General features: G+C 50.9%; 1 long non-coding RNA gene across 1 annotated transcript; it reads left to right on the top strand.

The window, feature by feature from the left end:
• The first annotated feature begins 1,984 nt into the window (after positions 1 to 1,984).
• On the top strand, positions 1,985 to 16,123 carry LOC118144992 (uncharacterized). Its single transcript, XR_004730033.3, has 3 exons — positions 1,985 to 2,090; positions 4,593 to 4,715; positions 15,426 to 16,123. It is a non-coding gene; the product is annotated as an uncharacterized LOC118144992 (long non-coding RNA).
• The last annotated feature ends 4,224 nt before the right edge of the window (positions 16,124 to 20,347 follow it).

The following is a 20,347-nucleotide window of genomic DNA, read 5'->3' as shown; positions in this document are numbered from 1 at the left end:
CGGTAGGAGCAGGTGTTTGCAATCCATGCTGTCTGGGAAGGTCTGGGAAATACTTTGTCTACAAAGGGAGTGGGGCCCTGATAAAACACAAAAGGCTGAGCATGGTCCTGGCCCCTAGGTGAGGAGGATGGTTCTGCACTTTGAAGGGCCAGCCAGCACAGGCCCAGATAGATGCCAGCCTCCCAGATTACCATTGCCCCATCTCTTGAAGGCAAGAGAGGCAGGCCAGAGAAGAGATGTGAGGTGAGGTGCAGTGGGACCTGGAGGGGTCTTTTATGGTTAGTTCCCCCTCCCTGATCCTAGGGTGCTGTAGCCTGAGGAGGGTACTCTGACCTAAGGATGACCAGGCCCTCTCCTCTGCAACTCCAACCACTCTGCTGGGATTTCCACAGCCCTGAATGTCCTCCACAAGCTTGGCCTTGATCTCTCCCAAGTTTTTTAATGAAATGAGGTGATAGCGAGTGACTAGGTGACTATTGCAGCCGGGGTGGTCAGGGAATCTGAAGGAAAAAAAGTGGGCCTTAGGAAAGTCAAGGGAATAACATTCCAGATAAAGGAATGGGCTAGTGCAAAGGCCCTGGGGTGGGAAGATGCTTGGCCTGTTGGAGAAACAGACCTCAAGTAACAATGTCTTGCATTTATCGAGCGCTTGTGATGTGCCAGGCAATGTTCTAACCCCTTTCCGTCTCATTTCATTTTCATAATAACCCTACAGAGTAGAGGCTTTATCATCCCCATTTCGTAGATGGCAAGAATGAGACACAGCAAGGTTGTCCAAGGCCACATAACTGATAAATGGCAGAGCTGAGATTCAGAGGCTGTGCTCTTGACCACAGTGTAGGGCAGCCCAAGACAAGAGCAGCCCTGGAGAAGTAGATCTGGGAGCCTTCAGCATAGATGGTACTGTAAGTGCCAGGACTGGACCACGTGGTTCAGGTTGATGCACAGAGAGAGGAGGGAGAGGAGAGAGCTGCAGTCTGAACCCTAGGCATCCCAGCATTCAGACAGGGAGCAGAGCCTGCGAAGGAGCAGCCAAGGAGGGGGAGGGCAACCACAGCGGGGGTCGTCATGGAAACCAAGGAGAAGGCCATTTCCGGAAGAAGAGAAGGTCAGTGTCACCTGTGTCAAATGCTGCAGAGAATTAGCTGGGCGTGGTAGCACATGCCTGTGGTCCCAGCTATCTGGGAGGCTGAGGTGGGAGGATCACTTGAGCCCAGGAGTTCAAGGCTGCAGAGAACCGAGATTGCACCACTGCACTCCAGCCTGCAAGACACAGTAAGACCGTGTCTCAAACAACAATAACAACAAATGCTGCAGGGAGGCAAAATAAGGTGGAAACGGAAGTGATCATTGGACTTGGCACCAAGGGGGTCACTAGTGACCTAGAGGAGAATAGTTTCCGTGGAATGGCAGGGTCAGAAACACTACCGGAATGGGCTGACAGAAGAATATGGGAGAAGCACATGGAGACAGCAATTGCAGCTGGCTCTGAGACGGAGAGAAAGGAACACTTCCTGACTAGGAGTCCAGAGACTTCCCCATGCACTAGCTCTGCAGTCTGAGTCTCAGCTTCCTCATCTGTAAAATGGGTCTAACGATCACACCTACTTGACTGGACTACAATGAGGAATCAAGTGAATGCTAAGAAAATGCTTTGTTAGTCGCAAATCCCTGCAAAGACACAAGATATTTCAGGGTTCTCGAATGACTTCCTTCATGTAGGAGTCACAATTCGCTCCTGTCCCTCTTCTCTGCTTTAACCATCTGTCTCTCCAATCTGAAATCTGTTCCATCTGAGCCCTAGCTGACCAGAGCCTTCCCTCTCCCTCTGTCCTGCCACGGCCTCCCCCTCCCAACCCTGGCTTGGCTCTGGGGGTGCTCAGTGGAATATGCAAATGTCTCCCTAACCAGCTGGTGTCTGCCTCCCAGAAACACATGTTCTTAAGCCTCTCTGCCTCACCAGGGAGGGGGGACCAGAGCCTCTGTCCATGCCACAGCCCGGAGAGGACATATTACCGAGCAAGGAACAGCACAGCAAGCAGATGGAGAAGGACTGCTAGCCACGGGGGAGGAAGGCAGGAGAGGAGCAGGTGAGCGGGTGCGGGCAGGGCGGGTGTGCATGAAGGGCTGGAGCGTCAGGCAGCGCCTGCGCACCACAGGGCACACTGTCCACCGGGATGCGGTCATCTCTGCTGGCCCATCTTTGGGGCTTCTTGGTACAATTTTGAGACTCCCTCCCTCCAAAGTCTATTAGGTTTGCAAAATTAGCCCTATATCAAAAAAATATTTATATTATAAAATACTTAAGATCTATAACAAGGTGTCTAGAATAGCATGAAGGACTCATGCATTCACTGTTTAGCTTACAGTTCTCCCCCCAAATTCAGGTAAAGGACCTTGCATGCTCCTCTCCAGGTCAGTCCCCTCCCCTCCACCCAGGGGAACCACTACCCCGAATTCAGTGGTCATCATCCCTGTATATTTCTTTTCTTTTCTTTGTTTTTCCTTTTTTGAGATGGAGTCTTGCTCTGTCTCCCAGGCTAGAGTGCAGTGGCGTGATCTCAGCTCACTGCAATCTCTGCCTCCTGGGTTCAAGTGATTCTCCTGCCTTAGCCTTCTGAGTAGCTGGGATTACAAGCACCTGCCACCATGCCTGGCTAATTTTTGTATTTTAGTAGAGGTGGGGTTTTACCATGTTGGCCAAACTGGTCTCAAACTCCTAACCTCAAGTGATCTGCCTGCCTCAGCCTCCTAAAGTGCTGGGATTATAGGCATGAGCCACTGCACCCAGCCCATTCCCGAATGTTTCTTTAGACTTTTACCATATAGGAATGTATCCTAAAGAGTACACATAATTGTCTGGCATGTTTCACGTTTCTGTATAAACTGCCACCGCATGGCTTACCTTCTTTTGCAACTTGCTTTCTTAGCTCCCTGTTGTATTTATGGGATTCAAGCATGTTGACAGTTCACTCATTTTCACTGCCATGTTGCCCTTATTTTTCATAGAACCTCTTTCCCCAGACAGAGAGCACTTAGCCTGTAGCCTTGACCTTCTCATCCCCCGCCCCCACCCTCAGCCCAGACACAGATTCCAGAGGAAATTTGGCACAAAATCTCAGGCTAACACTCATGGCCTTGTACATTTTTTTTTTTTTTTTTGCAGCTGATGGTCACATGAAGGCCCTTGGGATCTCTGTGTGGGGAGTCCAGTAGAAATCTCTGCTTCTGGCTGGGCGCAGTGGCTCACGCCTGTAATCCTAACACTTTAGGAGGCCGAAGCAGGCAGATCATGAGATCATGAGGTCAAGAGATGGAGACCATCCTGGCCAACATGGTGAAATACCATCTCTACTAAAAATACAAAAATTAGCTGGGCATGGTGGCGTGCCCCTGTAGTCCCAGCTACTCGGGAGGCTGAGGCAGGAAAATTGCTTGAACCCGGGAGGCAGAGGTTGCAGTGAGCCGAGACCACACCACTGCACTCCAGCATGGTGCTTGGCGGCAGAGCGAGACTCTGTCTTAAAAAAAAAAAAAAAAGAAATCTCTTCTTCTACTCAGTAGGCCTGGAATCATAAGCTGGCTAGAATAGGACTTTTAATAACAGTAATCATCAAGTTGGGCTCAGAGGCTCACATCTGTAATCCCAGCACTTTGGGAGGCCAAGGTGGGCAGATCATGAGGTCAAGAGATAGAGACCATCCTGGACAAAATGGTAAAACCCTGGCTCAACTAAAAATAAAAAAATTAGCCAGGCATGGTGGTGCACGCTGTGTCCCCGCTACTTGGGAGGCTGAGGTGAAGAATCACTTGAACCGGGAGGCAGAGGTTGCAGTGAGCCGAGATTGCACCACTGCACTCCAGCCTGGCGTCAGAGTGAGACTCCTTCTCAAAAAATAAAAAAGTAAAAATAATAGTCATCACCATCACCCTCACCATCACCATCACGATCATCATCACTCATACAGCACATGCTGTGCGCCAGGTGCCACTCCAAGAACTTCACGTGCATTGACCCATTTCATGCTCACACAATCCCATGGGGTAGATGCTATTATTTTCTTCATTTTCCAAGTGAGGAAACTGAGGCACAGAATGTTGAAGTGATTCACTCAAGTCAGCAATTACACAGAGCCAGGACGTGAACCTGCTTTCACCAAAACAGTGTAACCCCAGGCCACACCCTCGAATTTCCCCAGTGTCCCCCTTCAATCACCCTGGTAGGGGTCACCTCTGAGCCCTGGTGTTGGTGACTCCTGCAGGCTGCCGGCTTGCTAGCCTGATGCCACAGGAGCCTCTTAAGAGCCTCCGGAATGGACCACAACAGAGCAAAGACTAGAGGTACAAAGTCTTTCATCCCAGCCCCGGGACAGGCTGTCGTGAGCCTGGCTTCCTGAGAGCGGTGCAGGTGGGGGCGGAGGCTGATGGGGGTTGGGTGGGGACCTGAGGGCAGCCTTGGAATGGGGCTGTTTAGATACAATGGGTTTGACTGCTTTTTGGAGAAATAGGTGGATAGATGGGGGGGAATTGAAATTTTTAGACTGGATGGTGCCTGAGATCTCTTCCATCTCTCAATTCATGTGACCCTACAGCAGATGTTGGGAAACGCTTTCTGTGAAAGACCAGAAAATGCATATTTAGGTACTGAGGATTCTACCATCTCTGTCATGACTGCTCAACTCTGCTGTTGTACTACGAAAGCCCTTGGGCCAAAGGTAAACCAGTGGGTGAGGCTCTGTGCCAATAGAGCCTGTTATGAACAAAGAAATGTGAATGTCATGTAATTTCACTTGTCATGAAATATTATTTTGCTTTTGACTTTTTTTCCCCAATCATTTAAAAATGTGAGCCTTTTTTAGCTCACAGGCCACGTGAACATGGGCAGTGGGCCAGATTTGGCCCATGGGCTATAGTTTGTCAGCCCCTGTTCCAGAAGGAAAGGCCTGGATGGAGAGTCTGGAAGCCCTGGGTTACAGCTCTGCCATTTTTAAACCATGTATTTGTGAGCAAGAACTGAACCTCTCTGAACCCCGTTTTCTCCTCTGTACAGTGGAGACACCATCCTCTACTTCCCCTTCCTTCCACCCCAGCATGGAGGAGCTAAAATGTAAAGATTCAAGAGTCTATCTCCATCAGCTCTTGGCAGCCAGCAGGGGCAGTTCTCAGGAATGTTAGCAGGCCCTTGACTCCCCCCTCTCCAACAAAGCCCTTGCAAACTGAGAAGTCCAGGACTCTGTTTATCCCATTTTCATCCTTTGCTGAGGTGCTCCCTCCTCTGTCCCCAGCCCAGGGTTACCTCTGCTCCCCAGAGTCCATCCACTGATGGTCTAAGCCATCCACCTACAAGAGCCCAGGAGCAGTGTAGTCACCAGCCACAGGGGATCCTGTGCCCACAGGCCTTGCCCTGAAAGGGGTGTGTGCCCCATACCAAGGCCTTAGGCAAGGAGGAAGTCACACTGCGCACATCAGACATTCAGACCTTGATCCGCTCTTCATTCATGCCCCCTTTCTATAGTTCTTTGTTCAGAAATATTGCTGACTGGATGGTTCCCAGATTCCAGGTTGCTGCTTGTCAGGATTCTGGCTTCTGCAGGGACTGAAAGCCCCCTGTGTCACCAAGGCAGGACACTTTTTCTAATCAATGGTGAAAGGGGAAGAGGCTTAAGAATGGAAGGAAGGGATGGAAGTTGGGCATCACAGGGCTGTGAGCACCCCCATGACCAGGGCCTGGTGGTGGGCAGCCCTGGGCCTTGGAGAAAGAGTCACAGGTAAAGACTAGCATGTGAGTTCCCTTCCTGGGGTCATCTCAGCTCTGGCCCCACCAGGAAGGGAAGCAGCTAGGGCTCCACCCTTTGGTGCATTTCAAGCACATGTTATGCATGTTTGAGCAAGAGAGGGAAGGGGCCTGCAGGGCAAGTGGCACCCCAGGCCAGCATCTCCCTGCATCTCATCCTCTGTACTAGTTTGCTAGGGCTGCCCTCACAAAGCGCCACAGATGGGTCCCTTAAGTAACAGAAATGTATTTTCTCACAGTTCTGGAGACTAGAGGTCCAAGATCAAGGTGTAGACAGGGCTGTTTCTCCTGAGGGCTCTCTTGGCTTGCAGATGGCCCCCTTCTCGCCGTGTCCTCACACGGTCTTTCCTCTGCGTACACGCACCCCTCGTGTCTCTTTGGGTATGTGAATTCCCTCTTCTTATAAGGACATCAGTCACATTGGATGAGGGCCCATCTCCATGACCTCTCCCTCTGTAATTTTAACTTAATTACCTCTGTAAAGGCCCTGTCTCCAAATATAGTCACAATCTGGGGTATGCGGGATTAGAGGGTCAACAATATGAATTATGGGGGGGCCTGTAACACCATCTCTCCACCTCCAAGACAGCCCCCCACTCAATGATGAGGTGTCGGCAGGGGAAAGCCACTGAGATCTCAGTTCTGTGGGGTCTTGCAGACAGAAAGGGGCAACATCATAAAGGGAGGGCTGGGAATGTTTTGGGGGGCTGAGAGAGTGTGGTTCTAGGTGTGCTGAGTGTAGGGGGGTGGCAGGAGAGTGAGGGTGTGTTTGTGTAAAAGTGGCACACTCCTTAAGGACCCAAACATGAGTGCTTATGATTCAGGGGAATAGCAGGCGACAGGGCTCCCACGGAGCACCTGTGAACACATGCATACCCACAGCCTGGGAGCTGCAGCGACACCCTGCTCGACAGCCCCCTCCGCCCTAGCTCTGTGGCTGGCATTACTAAGCAGTGGCAGTATTCCAAGCTCTTGATCCAAAGAGTCTCTCTGCAGCGGGTCTGCAATCATGGCATCTATCTCCTGGGCTCCCACCGCCTCACTCCAGCCACCCTCAGCTCCCATGGGGTATGTGCATGGAGGTGAGCGGAAGGTGTGCAGAGCAGTGGGGGGTGAGGGCCCAGCATGAAGGTTTCTCACGTCACCTTCCACTCAGCTAGCAACTTGGCCCACCCAAACCCATATCCCCTCTCCTGCCTCTGCCATGTGGAGAGAACTTTCTCCAACTTGTGTGCTTCCCCCTCTACCCGCCCATGCCCGCCCTGGGATGTTCCTTATTCCCTCCCTGGCAGACCCAGGGAGGGTACGGGCAGGCTGGGAGCTGGCTCACATGCCGCCTTTCCCTTTATGCGTACCTCCTGGTATGATTATTAAACGCAAATTACAAAAGACGTGACCCCACCGATCTTTATTTCTTCTTTCAACAAGTGTTGCCTGCAGGGCCCTGATTCCAAATTCCGTTTCAATTATCTCGGCCATTTTAGACACAAAGTGGCTGGTGTTTGTAATTACCAGCGAGGAAGAAGGCAGAGAGAGGAAGTCCAGCAGCCCCAGCTCAGGCTGCTTTCCTCTCTGGTCTGAACTTTCATTGGCAGTGATTAAAGGCCCCCAAAGCAAAAGATGAGACCCTCAAACATGCCCATTACCATGCTCATCCCACAGATGCCCATGGGGACGAGGTTATAGACTTGCAAACCCTGGGCTCTACATTCCCCAAAACACAAGTCCCCGGGGCTCCCCTGGTGACAAAATGAGCTAGACAAGCCCCCTGCCCCTCTGCTTCTCCAAGGTGGGGGTACCCTGGCTGTTCCCACGGAGGCAAAAAAGCAAGAGCATGGACTTCCCCACTTCCGATCACTCTTTCTGGGGAGAAGGAGCTGTGAGTGTCTTCCCCCTTGTCCAGGGGCTGTGGGGGCACAGCAGGAGCAGTTTCATGAAGTAGAGAAGGAAACCAACATCACAAGTATCTGGAGCATGGAGCTGACATCTTGCTTCCCATCGTGCCCAGCCTGCTGCCACCTGCACAGAGTACAGGATGAAAAGCCCAGATTTGGCTGGGCAAGGTGGCTCACTCCTGTAATCCCAGCACTTTGGGAGGCTGAGGTGGTAGATCGCTTGAGTTCAGGAGTTCAAGACCAGCCTGACCAATATGGTAAAACCCCATCTCTACTAAAAATACAAAAATTAGCTGGCACAGTGGCACATGCCTATAGTCTCAGCTACTCTGGATGCTGGGGCAGAAGAATTGCTTGAACCCGGGAGGCAGAGGTTGCAATGAGCTGAGATCACACCACTGCACTCCAGCCTGGGTGAGAGATGCACACTCCATCTCAAAAAAAAAAAAAAAAAAACAAAAAAAAAAAAAAAAAAAAAAAAAAAACAGAGAAAAGCCCAGAGCTTAGAGTCTGGGAGCTCTGCTCTACACTCAGCCTGCCACTTACTAGTCAGATGACCTTGGCAAGTTATGTGACCTTGTTAAACCTTCCTCAGGGTTGTCATCTGTGACACAGGAATAGTCATGGTGCCTATACCTCACAGGCTGCCATGAGGATTAAATCACATTTACTGTGGAACCTCAGCACCACGCCTGGCACATAGTGGTGTGCAGGAAATGCTAGCTGCTAGAGTTACGGTCTGATCAATGAAGATGTCCCAGCTGCTCCAGCCAAAGCCACACATGCCCCTTGCCTCCCTCCTAGATGCCAGGACCTTGGGAGAGGCCTTGGGGGCTGGCCAAATGTTAGGTCTAAGTTCCATTGCTGGCCCCCTTACCCCCATGGAGGGGCTGCTGAGCACACCCCCGGCCATGCCGGGCCAACGGGAGGGGCGATTTACAACCTCGCTTTAGCAAGGGCCCGGCAAGCCATTTGTCATGCCGAGCCCGGGCACCTTGTTCTACCTGTGTTGAGTGTGTTTTATTGGTGTTGAGCAGAGTGAGGCCGGAGCGGAGTCGGGGATAGAAAACCCACTCAAGTGAAAAATGAGGAAAGCCAAATGGGATAGAGAAGAGTGAAAGGGGGAGTGCTGGCAGGGAAGGAGGTGAAGGGGCGGATTGTAAAACACAGGACAAATGTGTGCAGCAGCCCTGGGGTTACCAGGGAGAGGGACTGGCGGCCGCTGCACCTGCCAGGCTGTGTCCCTGTGCCCCGCTGAGGGCTCGAGGCGTGTGCAGCCACCCTGGCAGGCAGGTTGCAAAGTGTCCAGGGAGACTAGGGGAGACCCTGTTCCTCCAGGTAGTGGGGTCAAAAGAAAAAGCATTTTAAAAAGAAAAGCAAACCCACTCCTGGCCCTTCTGCTACCCTCATCTTCTTCCCCTTTTTCTTTCTCTCCCCGACTTACTCCGGAGCAAGGAGGCCAGAGGGGATCTGCTATGATTTCACAGCTTCCCTCATCATCCCTCGGTGTAGAAGTTTCAGGTCTACACTCAGAACAAGACTGTAGCGAGGCAGATTTAGAGATCTCCCTATTACGAAGAAGAAAAAAGAGAGAAGGGGGAGAAGCCCAGGAAGAGAGAGAGAGAAAGGGGGAGAGAGAGGCAGATAGAGAGATAGACATTCGGCTTTGTGCAGGCAACAAGCCACTAAAGGTGCATTTTTAATTAAATTTATACAAAATGTGTCAGTTTTATCTCTAGGTTTCAAACCTGACTCTTTTCTTTCAAAGAGAGGTATTGATCTCCATTGCCCTGGAGCTACCTGACTGAATTAAACAGAATAAATAGGAGGAGGCGGCCTGAAAGGGCTCAGAAACAACTGCAGAGAGGCAAAATCTAATGGCTGTGCAGTCATTTGCTGCAATTAAAAAACAAAACCATTTAGAGGGCCCGTTAACACCTTGGAGTCAGAAAACTCTCGCTTAAAAAAAAAAAGGCTCCAAACAGCTCCCAGGCAAAACATTTTAATTGCTATAAATCCTTCCATCTTTGGCTGGCACTTGGGTATCTGTGCATTTTCCTGCAGCACCCAGGTGCACACGCACACAGCTCCAATCCCACGGCGCCCCCATCCTATGGCGCCCCCATCTGGGTCAGCCCGGAGCTCTCTGGTCCTTTGTACTAACACCCAGCTGAGGCAGCATCTCCCAGCTCCAGACACATGCTCAGGCCCAATGGGCTGGTTTTCTCACTCACTAGGCAAGTTACTGTGCTGCTCTCTGCCTCTGTTTTCTCATCTGCAAAAGGGGGGCAATAATACATACTTCATAGGGTTTTTGCAAGGATGAAGTGCTCTATTAAACGGCTTTGTACCATGTCTGGAACAGAGTAAATGTGCAGTATATGGTAGTTTAAAGGACTAAATTTCCATTCACAGAGCCTGACTCTGTTCTCTGGAAGGGGGGTGAGTTTGTGTGAATGATGACTACACTACCTCTCCCTGGATGGCGCCAGCAACTTCTCTGAGGTTTTTACCCATTATGTTTTCAGATTTGCAGCACTTCTGCCATAAGACTCTGAGTGATGACTCTTGGGCCCCATGACTTTCCATTTTGTCTCTTATGACATCAGAAATGGACATGTCAATCACACAAGAGATGGCAGAGTGATGGGCAGCCCGCTCGGGTGGTGGTCTCTTCTGTGGCTCTCTTGCTATTGCCTGAATCTCAGCCAGGGCAGACACCTGTACTTAGAAGGGTCCTGTGGCTTAACACCCTGCTGCCTATGACTTCAAATTCTTAATCATTTTTGAACAAAGAGCCTTGCATTTTCATTTTTTACTGGGCCAGGCAGATTACGTAGCTTGTGCCAACCTCGGTGTATCCCTGCCTCACGCCCTTGGCCTCCCTTGGCACTTAATCTGTCAGGCACCACCATATTTCCAGTTGCTCAAGACCATGGAGGCATCTTGACTTTCTCTCTTTCACTGCCCCTAGCCTCGCTAAGACCGAGTTGTCTCTCAAAACCACATGCAGAATCCATATCCCTCCCTTCCCTTTCTAGTCCTGAGCACCCCCAGCTCAGTCCCTAAAGACTGCCATCAATTTCCTCTTCTGAGGTCTTTCTTTTTTGAGACCGAGTCTTGCTCAGTCACCAGGTCACCAGGCCACCAGGCTGGAGTGCAGCGGCACAATCTTGGCTAACTGCAACCTCTGCCCCTGGGGTTCAAGCCATTCTCCTGCCTCAGCCTCTCAAGTAACTGGGATTACAGGCACACACCACCACACCCAGCTAATTTTTGTATTTTTAGTAAAGACGAGGTTTCGCCATGTTGGCCAGGACGGTCTCCATCTCTTGACCTCGTGATCCTCCTGCCTTGGCCTCCCAAAGTGCTGGTATTATAGGTGTGAGTCACCACACCTGGCCGAGGTCTCTTCTTTAATCCCTTTGGAGCAATACCCCCTTTGGGCTGGCCAGTGTCCATCACTAGGCCAAGGTCAGCCCATGAACGCAGTGACAATGTGGTCATTACACCGGCAGAGCAGCCCAGCTGTGTGTTTATTAGTAATATAGATTCATGGCCACTCCCAGACGGACCTACTGAATCGAAGCACTGAGGGTGAGGTCCAGCCATCCGGGTTTTCATAGGCCCTCCCAGTGGTTCTGGAACTTACTGAGGTTTGAGAAGCATTGCTTTTCAATGGATACTGGTTGCCAGCCACTCCTGGCTCCCCAGGCCTCTGGACCCAATGTGGCTGCTCCAGGGACCCCTGCCCACTCCCTCATGCCCCTCTGGGGAGGTGGCCATCACTCCGCTGCCTATCAAGAAAGCTGATCAGTCCCATCTCCACATGGGCTGCAGTGGACTGACCAGTGCTGCTTAATTAAATAGGGAAAAGATCAGGTCAATGCCAGATAAGCAGGCAGGATTAAAACAGGCAGAAAGAATGGACAAGGGGGAGCTGTCAGCACCCTGGCCTGTCTGGAGTGATTATTAATAATGATAAGCAGGAGAATGGGAATAATAAAGGAATAATGAGCTGGTTCTGAAAGTGACAGGAGATGAAATCTGATAAAGAGCTGAGCCCTGGGTGCCTGCTGCCTGGGGCACAGCAGGAAACTGTGGGAGAGGCTCTGGCCAGGCAGAGGAAAGGGCCCTCTTTTCTCAGGGAGGCCAAGACCCAGGAGGCCTATTTAACCAAGGCCTCAATGAACCTACATGCATTCTCTTTTCTCCTGAAGACCAGGGGGCTTCTCAGTCCCAACAGGTACATGAAAATCACCTATGTTCACCCATGTTCCAAGATGCAGATTCCCAGCCTCCACCCAGAGATTCTAATTCCCCAGGGTGGAAGACAAGCATCTGCATTTCATAAGCTCCCCCTAGGGGATCTGGTGCAGGTGGTCTGTAAACTGCTTTAAGAAACACTGATCTCGTGCCAGGGAGGGTATTCGACCTGGAACACAGGCGTATTTCATGTCCAGATAATTCAGAAAATACATGTGGCAGCAGCTGCCAAAGGACAGACAGTAGGAGGGTGGGGAGGGGTGAACCTGTGCCTCCTAGGCAAGCTCTACAAAGGAGGGCAAAGGTGCCACCTGCACGCAGGGAGGAGGCGTGCACCAGAACTGGCCTTGCTTGTCAAGCCCTGGTCACCTGGCATGGGCACTGAGACATGACCATTGCCATCTCCTTTGACCAGTGGTCACAAACTCAAAATGTCCACAGAAGCCACAGGAAGAGGACAGGCAGGGACTAGGGGAGCTGGAGAGGCAGCCTAAGCCCTGTCCCAGGGTCTCTAGTCAGTGCTGTGAGGGAAAGTAGGCTCAGCACTGGCAGAGCTTTCAATCTAGCAGAGGTCTTGTTTTTACTGTGGGCCAGCAGTTTGCAACCTCTCTGCCTTAGACAAAAGGGGAAGACACTTGTGTAAAATGTATAGGCTCAGGTAGGTCTTCCCTGCCCCAACCCAGTAGGTTGGGAGGCCCAGGAACCTGTGTGTTTAATAAGCCCTGCAGGTGATTTGGATGCAGGCGGACCAGGGCCAGGTGGCTGCCTCTGAGAAACCATTCCTGGCAGGTGTTGCCATTTTGCCTCTAGACTCAAGGGAAACACCTTAGTAGCCCACTTAAAGGTGGTCAGGAAGAAAACCTGATGTCCTTGGCGCAAGGTGGGACTCCCTGGGTTCAGTACTCCCAATATGCCGAGTCAATGGGCAGAGCTTCCAAGGGGCAGAGCCACCCAGTGTTGACGATGGACATGTGTTCCTTACTGAGGGAGACCCCAGAGGAGGGATGGAGCTTTGCTGCATGTCAAGTGAGGAAGAGGATCCAGCAGATCACTGACAGAAACACACAACAGAAAACTGCTCACCTCATCTGGTGCTATGAGGATGGAATGAGAAAGTCCCAGGCTTAAGCCTCAGTTTCTCTTCTCTCTAAAATGGGCGTGATTGCAGTATCCACCTCATGATTGAGAAGACTGAGTGGGATAATGTACAGAAAGCATTTTGCGCATTGCCTGGCAACTGGTAAGAGCGTCAGGAATGTTAGTTACTGTTATTATTGGAGGTCAGTAACATGAACAAAGACACAGCTACGAGGGCATTGCAGGGACTTTACTCAGTCTTCACCACACGCAAAGCCATCTAGGTGAATAGCACCTAACATGGTGCTTGGCGACAGAGCACTTCCCGATATGCATTAAAAACAAATGTTCCAAGGGCCCTCGGGAGATACCAACCCTGATTTGCCCTTAAATTCAAATTGACACCCCACCCCAAACATAGACTGGCCTAGCTCTTCGAGCTGGGCCTTCTTGCTGTACCATGGGACACTGTGTCCTCCCCAGAAGGCCTAACACCTCTGGCTCCCCCTCACCCCGCCCCCCACCACCACTGCCCTGGAAAAACCATCCCAGAGAACGAGTGCTCCCTCTGCCATTTTCTTACTCAGCAGGTCATTAGGAAAGAGTCAAACCGCCGCCTCTTCTTCCAGGGTGCTGAAAGGCTAGCTCTGAGCCTGCACAGCGCCCTGCCTGGGGTCTCGGCTGAGGGGCACTGCCTGAGGGGGCACTGGAGGCCCCTGGGCCTCCTGACCTAGCTCTCAGGGGCTCAGGGGATGCTGCAGTCGGGCAGAAAGAATTCAGGAGGTGAACCAGTGCTGGGTTGGAGCAAGGTCCCTGCCAGGCTGTCATGAGGAGGCAGGGTCAAGGTGGAAGGAAGCAGCCTTAGTCTGAACGATCGTCGCTGGTGGGGGTTAACGAGGAAACCGTATTATGGATAGAGAATCTATGGCGTCAAGTGCACCACTGAAAAAAACGAGGATAGCGGCACCAGCAGGAAAGTTCTGCAAGGTGTGTTGGTAAGAGGAAAAAGCAAGATGCAGGCCAGAGTTGCAGAATGGCGCCAGTTACACAAAGCCCAGCTCTGGGTCTCTTTGTCCACCTATGTGTACATCAGAGCCCTAAATGATCTGGATGGGCACACCCTGCTCACTTCTGGAGAGGGCTGTCCAACGGGTGGGGGCAGAGCAGAGTGAAATGGGATTTTTAATATATTCAAATAGATAGCTTTAAATTTAGTGAATATGCATTAATTGTTTAAATAAAGATGATTTTTAAAAAATAGGATTGTGTGACCTTTTAAAGAGGTATATATTTTTTAAAAGATCGGGCATCAAAAGTTCTTACATCCTCCAGTCAAAAATACGATTGCAATGCAAAAGATGGCACATCTGCTCTCTCAAGGCAACGCACTTTTTAAACAGCCCTGGGTCCTCAAGGTTCCTTGTGTCCTCCTTACTCTGAGCTCAACAAACCTTCACTTCCACAAGAATGTCAAAAACAGCTCCCAAATGCCTGTGTTTTACTCCAAATTAGACCATCTGCTCTCTCCAATAGTCAAATCTGCTAGATTTTCCTTTCCAAACATAATCATGGAAAACTGAAGATGAAATTGAAAGGCTAGCTCTGAGCCTGCACAGCGCCCTGGCTTGAGGTCTTGGCTGAGGGGCACTCCTTGAGGGGCACTCCTTGAAGGGCCATTGGAGGCCCCTCTGCCTCCTGACCTAGCTCTCAGGGGGTTGGGGGATATCGCAAAATGCCAGAGACAGTAGGGGACAAACAGGAGCTCTCCAGCTCACCCACCTGAGATGGTGAGGGCTGATGGGGGAAAATCTTCTTAGTCTGGTTCATTGGGGTATAATTCACATACAATAAAAATCCTCCTTTTTTGGCTGAGCATGAAAAAGTAATCCCAGTACCTTGGGAGGCTGAGGTGGGCGGATCACTTGAGGGGCCAGGAGTTCGAGACCAGCCTGGCCAACATGTCGAAACCCCGTCTCTACTAAAAATACAAAAATTAGCCGGGCGTGGTAATGCACGCACCTGTAATCTCAGCTATTTGGGAGGCTGAGGCAGGAGGAACCCAGAAGCTGGAGGTTGCAGTGAGCCGAGATCATGCCACTGCACTTCAGCCCGGGTAACAGAGCAAGACTCTGTCTCAACAAAAACAAACAAACAAAAATCATTCTTTTTTAAAGCGTAAGGCTTGATGAGTTCTTTAAATACAACAAATGGACATATGACTGCCGCCCAATCAAGATATGGGACATTTCTGCCCTCCAGTCCCCAACCCCCAGCAACTTTCTCTCCTGTTCCTTTGAAGTCAATTGCTGCCCTGCCCCACTCCCCCAGGTTGGTTAATTTCTATTCCCTAAAGAGCTAAATAATTTTTTCCTTCTTTTGTTTATTTCTCCTAGTGCCGTCTCTCCCATCTATGTAGCCTCAATCTCCACCCAGAGAGGCACCTTCTTGTTCAACCTGTGTTCTACTGCCTTTGTCCTTAAAACTGTAAGACCACTTTGGAGGGCCTTGCGCCTTAGGGATGGTGAGGAGCCATCCTTCATCTCCTGTCAGAAACCCACAAAACTTCACAAAACCCACAGTAGCCTCTGCTCTGCCATCAGAGAATGCCCTGCCCAGTTCTGCCATATCAGAGCGGCGGCTTTGCTCCCCGGCGCCTGCCCCAGCAAGGTCTGGGGTGCAATTTCTTCTACATCTCTTCTCCCACATCCAGAGGTGACCTCCAGATCCTGAGAGGCAACAGGTGTCACTCTAGAGGGCAGGAACCTCCTGTCTCCTGGCAGGCCTGGTATATCCCGATATCCCTTGTTCTCTGCCCATAAAGCCACCAACAGAGGCTATCCGCGCCCTGCCTCAGCAAGAAGACGCCAAGTTGCCTTCTACTCCTGCTGAGAGGAGATCAAACTCTTGCCGAGTGCCCCCAAGGGGCTTCCGGCTCCTCCTTTCTGGGCCTCCTCAGTTGGACTGGATCCCACATTGGCACTTACCAGAATGAGAGAGGGATCTGCTGCCTGGCCCCCCAGCGGGGATCCCCGACCTGAATCAGCCACATCCAGCCAAGCCACTGGGGTTTATGAGCCATCTGGCTTTGAAGGTGAGCCCGCTCCCTGTCCCCTTCACAGGCTGTGTCCTCTCAGCCCTGGCCAGGAGTCGCTGCCCCCGCAGTCTAGCTAGGTCACCACCAGCCCACAGTTTGGCTCAGCTGGAAAGCAGGCACCAACACGGAGTTGGAAGTGCAGATTGATCGAAGGTGATTCCTGGGAAAGATCAAGGGGGAGGGGCAGCAGGGGGAGCAGTAAAAGCCTTCAGGTGGTGATGAGGGTGTGGGAAGTAGAAAAGTTCCTTTTTAAAGTTTCCTTTCTTGTTAAAGAATAAGTGTGCTAATAACTTTGTTAAGCCCTAACCTATGTAGCTGTTAGGCATGCCATGCTTACAGGCACATAGTACAGTCTAAGTCCTTGTACTTTAACCAAGATATCTGTGCTGGACGTGCTCACAGCCATGTCCCAGCTCTCCATTGCTTCCACCTGCTTAGAAAAGTTTTAAGTTGTTAGCCAATCGGGTGTTAGTTTAGATTGTGAGGTCTGGCTCCAGCCAACGGAGATTAGACACAGCAGTCAGGACGACCCCAAATGCGTAAGGAATACATTCGTGTGTTTTCCTTTGTTCATTGTACTCTTGTAGCACACTGGCTAGTAAGGGTACGCTTCCTGCAGTCCAGGAAGTAAAAATTGCATTGCTGAAAGACCCTTTGTCTCAGTGCTAATTTTTCTTTGTGGCACCTATTTCCAACATTTATTTCCAACACAAGGTCTGAGGCCCGAGAAAGCGGAGAGGGCAAGAAGGAGGACTGGAGGGCAAGTGTCTCAGACAGCAGCACAGCTCGGAGAAAGTTCCAGCCTCCCAGTGGGGAGCGAGGTGCAAAAATTGCAGCAGACAGTCCTGTGCTGGCTGGAAATGGTGAGCCCTTGCACCACCACCATGGTTAGTCACAGGCTGGGAAGCACATGGTCTCAGCAGGGACACTGAGGCCGAGCCTGAACACGCCACCACTGGAGGCCGGCCCCTAACCTCAATCTTTGCCGTGTTCTCTCTTGCAGGCTGAGGTGATCCGAGGGGGGCCCCAGAGCGGCCTGTGTAGAGATGCTGCTGGCTGCTGGGTGGCCCCCGGGCCTCTTTATAACGCCTACACCAGTGGAGGCTAGAGAAAGAAGAAGGCAAACCTCCCACCTTTCCCTGTGACTGCTGAGCACAGGACAGACACCATCCATGCTGGGCAACTGGCAAAGGGTCCCATTTCCGGCCCTGGAAACATCCTAGGACTCTGCTTCAACTCTTGTCAGATGTGTGCCAGACACAGAGTTGGGCAGATCAGAGAAGGAGAGCCTGTGCTCAGTAAACTGGACCTCTCCACAGCTTGCATGATGTGAGGTTAGATGGCAGGCAAGGGTCCTGGTTACTGACAAAGGATGCTGGCTTTCGTTAGTAATCAGGCTCCAGGCTCAGGAACATGACTTTGGTTGGGTAAGTGTTCTTGGGTGACAGAATCCTCACTAGCAAAATGAGAAGGTTGGGGAGGGGTCTTAAAGCCAATGCCCGCAGTGGCCCGGCAGGAATGTGTCCACGGAAGTGGGTGGGCTGTTCCGGTGCTGCTCATTAAAAGCTGTTGCTTCTCAATTCAATCAATAGCCGCTGTAAGAAAGGCAGCTCCAGAGTGGTCAGATCGTCCCAATTTCTTTTCTTTTCTTTTTTTACTTTTTTGAGACAGAGTCGCGCTCTGTCACCCAGGCTGGAGTGCAACAGCAAGATCTCAGCTCACTGCAACCTCTGCCTCCCAAGTTCAAGCAATTATCCTGCCTCAGCCTCCCAAGTAGCTGGGACTACAGCCATGTGCCACCATACCCGGCTAATTTTTTGTATTTTTAGTAGAGACGGGGTTTCACCGTGTTAGCCAGGATGGTCTCTATCTCCTGACCTCACAATCCGCCCGCCTCGGCTTCCCAAAGTGCTGGGATTATAGGCGTGAGTCACTGTGCCTGGCCGATCCTCCCATGTTCTAAGAGAAGCTGGAAGCTGCAATCAATTGTATCGATAGAAATAAGCAGCTGAGCTTTGGGAGCGTGCGGTTATTTTCCAAGAGAAGCTGGAAGTCTAAGCCTTTCAGTTTTAAATGTTGATAATTAACAAAACAATTAAAAACAGCGCATAAGCCAAACCCAACATATCCTGTGAGTCAATATCAGCCTATGGCCTCCAGTTTGTGACCTTGGGGTAGATGCCCACTCAGGTCCGGTCGGGGCCTAATGCCCTATGATTTATGGTCAGGTACAACAAGTGACACTGCCTGCCCATTCATTGTGATCAGAACTGGTCCTCACGGAGTGCTTACTTTCTGCCAGACGCTTAACAGGCATCAGCTCATTTAACCATCACAGCAGCCTATGAGACAGGAATGATTTTCAATGTCACTCCACGGATGAAAAAACTGAGTCTCAAGGAGTTATGAGAGGGTGCCCAAGGTCGTACAGCTGCTATGTGAAAGAGCAGAGATGTGAACCTGGCATCATCCACATTCTTAGCCATCACGCCCACCTGCCTTGCTTCCACTAGGCTGACCATCAACTTGCAAGGGACACTTCAGCACCATACAGCCCACAAAGCATCCAGGGGAATTCTGGAACTGGTACTTAAGAGGAAGTTCCCAAATTCATTCTCTGTTCAGGGCTGTGGCTCTCCCACCCGCTCCTGTACTGTCCCTTGGGGTCACACCTCCCATTTGCTGGCAGTACATGTGGCCGCTGAGTGGAATCTACCGCCACTTCAGGTCTGGAAGAGTTAGCGTTTTGCAGGATTCCTTCTGGTCTTCTCCCAGCCCCTTCTCAGTCAGGTGTTTTCTTGTGGGGAGCCCACGAAGGGGGATGCCCTCCCTCCTCCCCGAGGCAGCGCTGTTTGCTACAGCTGCAGCAGCTGTTCCTGGGCAGGCTGGCCAGCCAGTGTTCACTGAGAGCCAAGAGCCCCTGCAGCCCGGGAATTCTGGGCTAATGCTCAATCCTGGCATGGTCCTCTCTCTCACTGACCCCTCCAGTCCAGGTCACCACGACAGATGCTGGGAACATATGCCATGAATTAATTCACTCCGGCACAGCCACAGAGGAACAGCTTCCTCCTCGTTTCTCCTCCCACCACCCTTGCTTTCTGATTTCTGCCTTGACAAAAGAAAAATCAAATTTCTCCCCTTCCCTCACTTCTAACACCCCTCCACCGGGCCCCCTCTTCATTATCCTGAGCGCACTGCCAAAGGCATTTGGCTTCTAGAGACTTCCTCACCCCCACATCCCAAGTAGGATCAAAGGGCCGAGAAGGAGCCCAGATGTCCCCTTTCCAGCTTTTTGTCTCCAGATAGATTATGTCCCTGTTCCTGGAACTGACGAGTGCTCATTTCCTTTTCTTAAAGGTTGTCTCTCTTTTAGGGGCCAGAATCTCCCCACCCTTCTAGTCCTTCCTTATATTTAACTCAAATTATTCCTGTTGCAGTGAATTTTCTGGATAGAGAAACAAGCAGCTGAACTCCGTGAGCATGCAGGTTTGTTATTTCTCATCTTCATTCTTTCCTCTAAGGAGGGGTTGGCAACATTTTTCTGCCAAGCGGCAGATAGCTATTATTTTAGGCTTTGCAGGCCAGACGATCTCTGTCACAACTAAGCCATTGTAGCATAAAGGCAGCCACAGACAAATGAGCTTTTGTAAACAAATGAGCATGTAAGCAAATGAGCATGGCCGTGTTCCAGTAGAACTTTATGGAAACAAGTGGCAAATGGGGTGTAGTTTCCCGCCCTTTGCTCTAAGCAAATCAGTCCCCCACCTCTGTTATTTCTTGGTGGGCGAAGTATCCCTCTCTCTCTCCCCCAATCTGTATTTTGCAGCAGATCATATGGACTCCTTCACTCACACAGAAAGGTCCTATTTCTTTGTTGGCTTGTGAGTTTCTTGAGGTCAGGCGTGTGCCTTATTTGATTTTGAACTGGAATAAGCATGCAGTTTGGATAGAAATGCAATCGACACGCAGTCTTAGACTGGAAGACCTTACAGGCTAGTGAGGAATACAGACAGGTGCGGTCTATGTTCTCAAAGCAGAGACAAACTCAATGGTAGGAAGAGGGCCGGGAGGGAGGAATCAGGAGATGCACCTCCCACAAACTCAGAGCAACCTTTGAAAAAATTAAGGACAGGAAACAAGAAAAAATGAAGTGCTTACTTAACCCTGATACCCCGAAGAACTGAAAACATACAATAAATAAAGAAAACTGAAGCCCTGAAA

This window comes from Callithrix jacchus, chromosome 8 (genome assembly GCF_049354715.1).
Source record: "Callithrix jacchus isolate 240 chromosome 8, calJac240_pri, whole genome shotgun sequence".
Lineage (NCBI taxonomy): Eukaryota > Metazoa > Chordata > Mammalia > Primates > Cebidae > Callithrix > Callithrix jacchus.
This window is presented reverse-complemented; position numbering and strand designations above follow the sequence as displayed.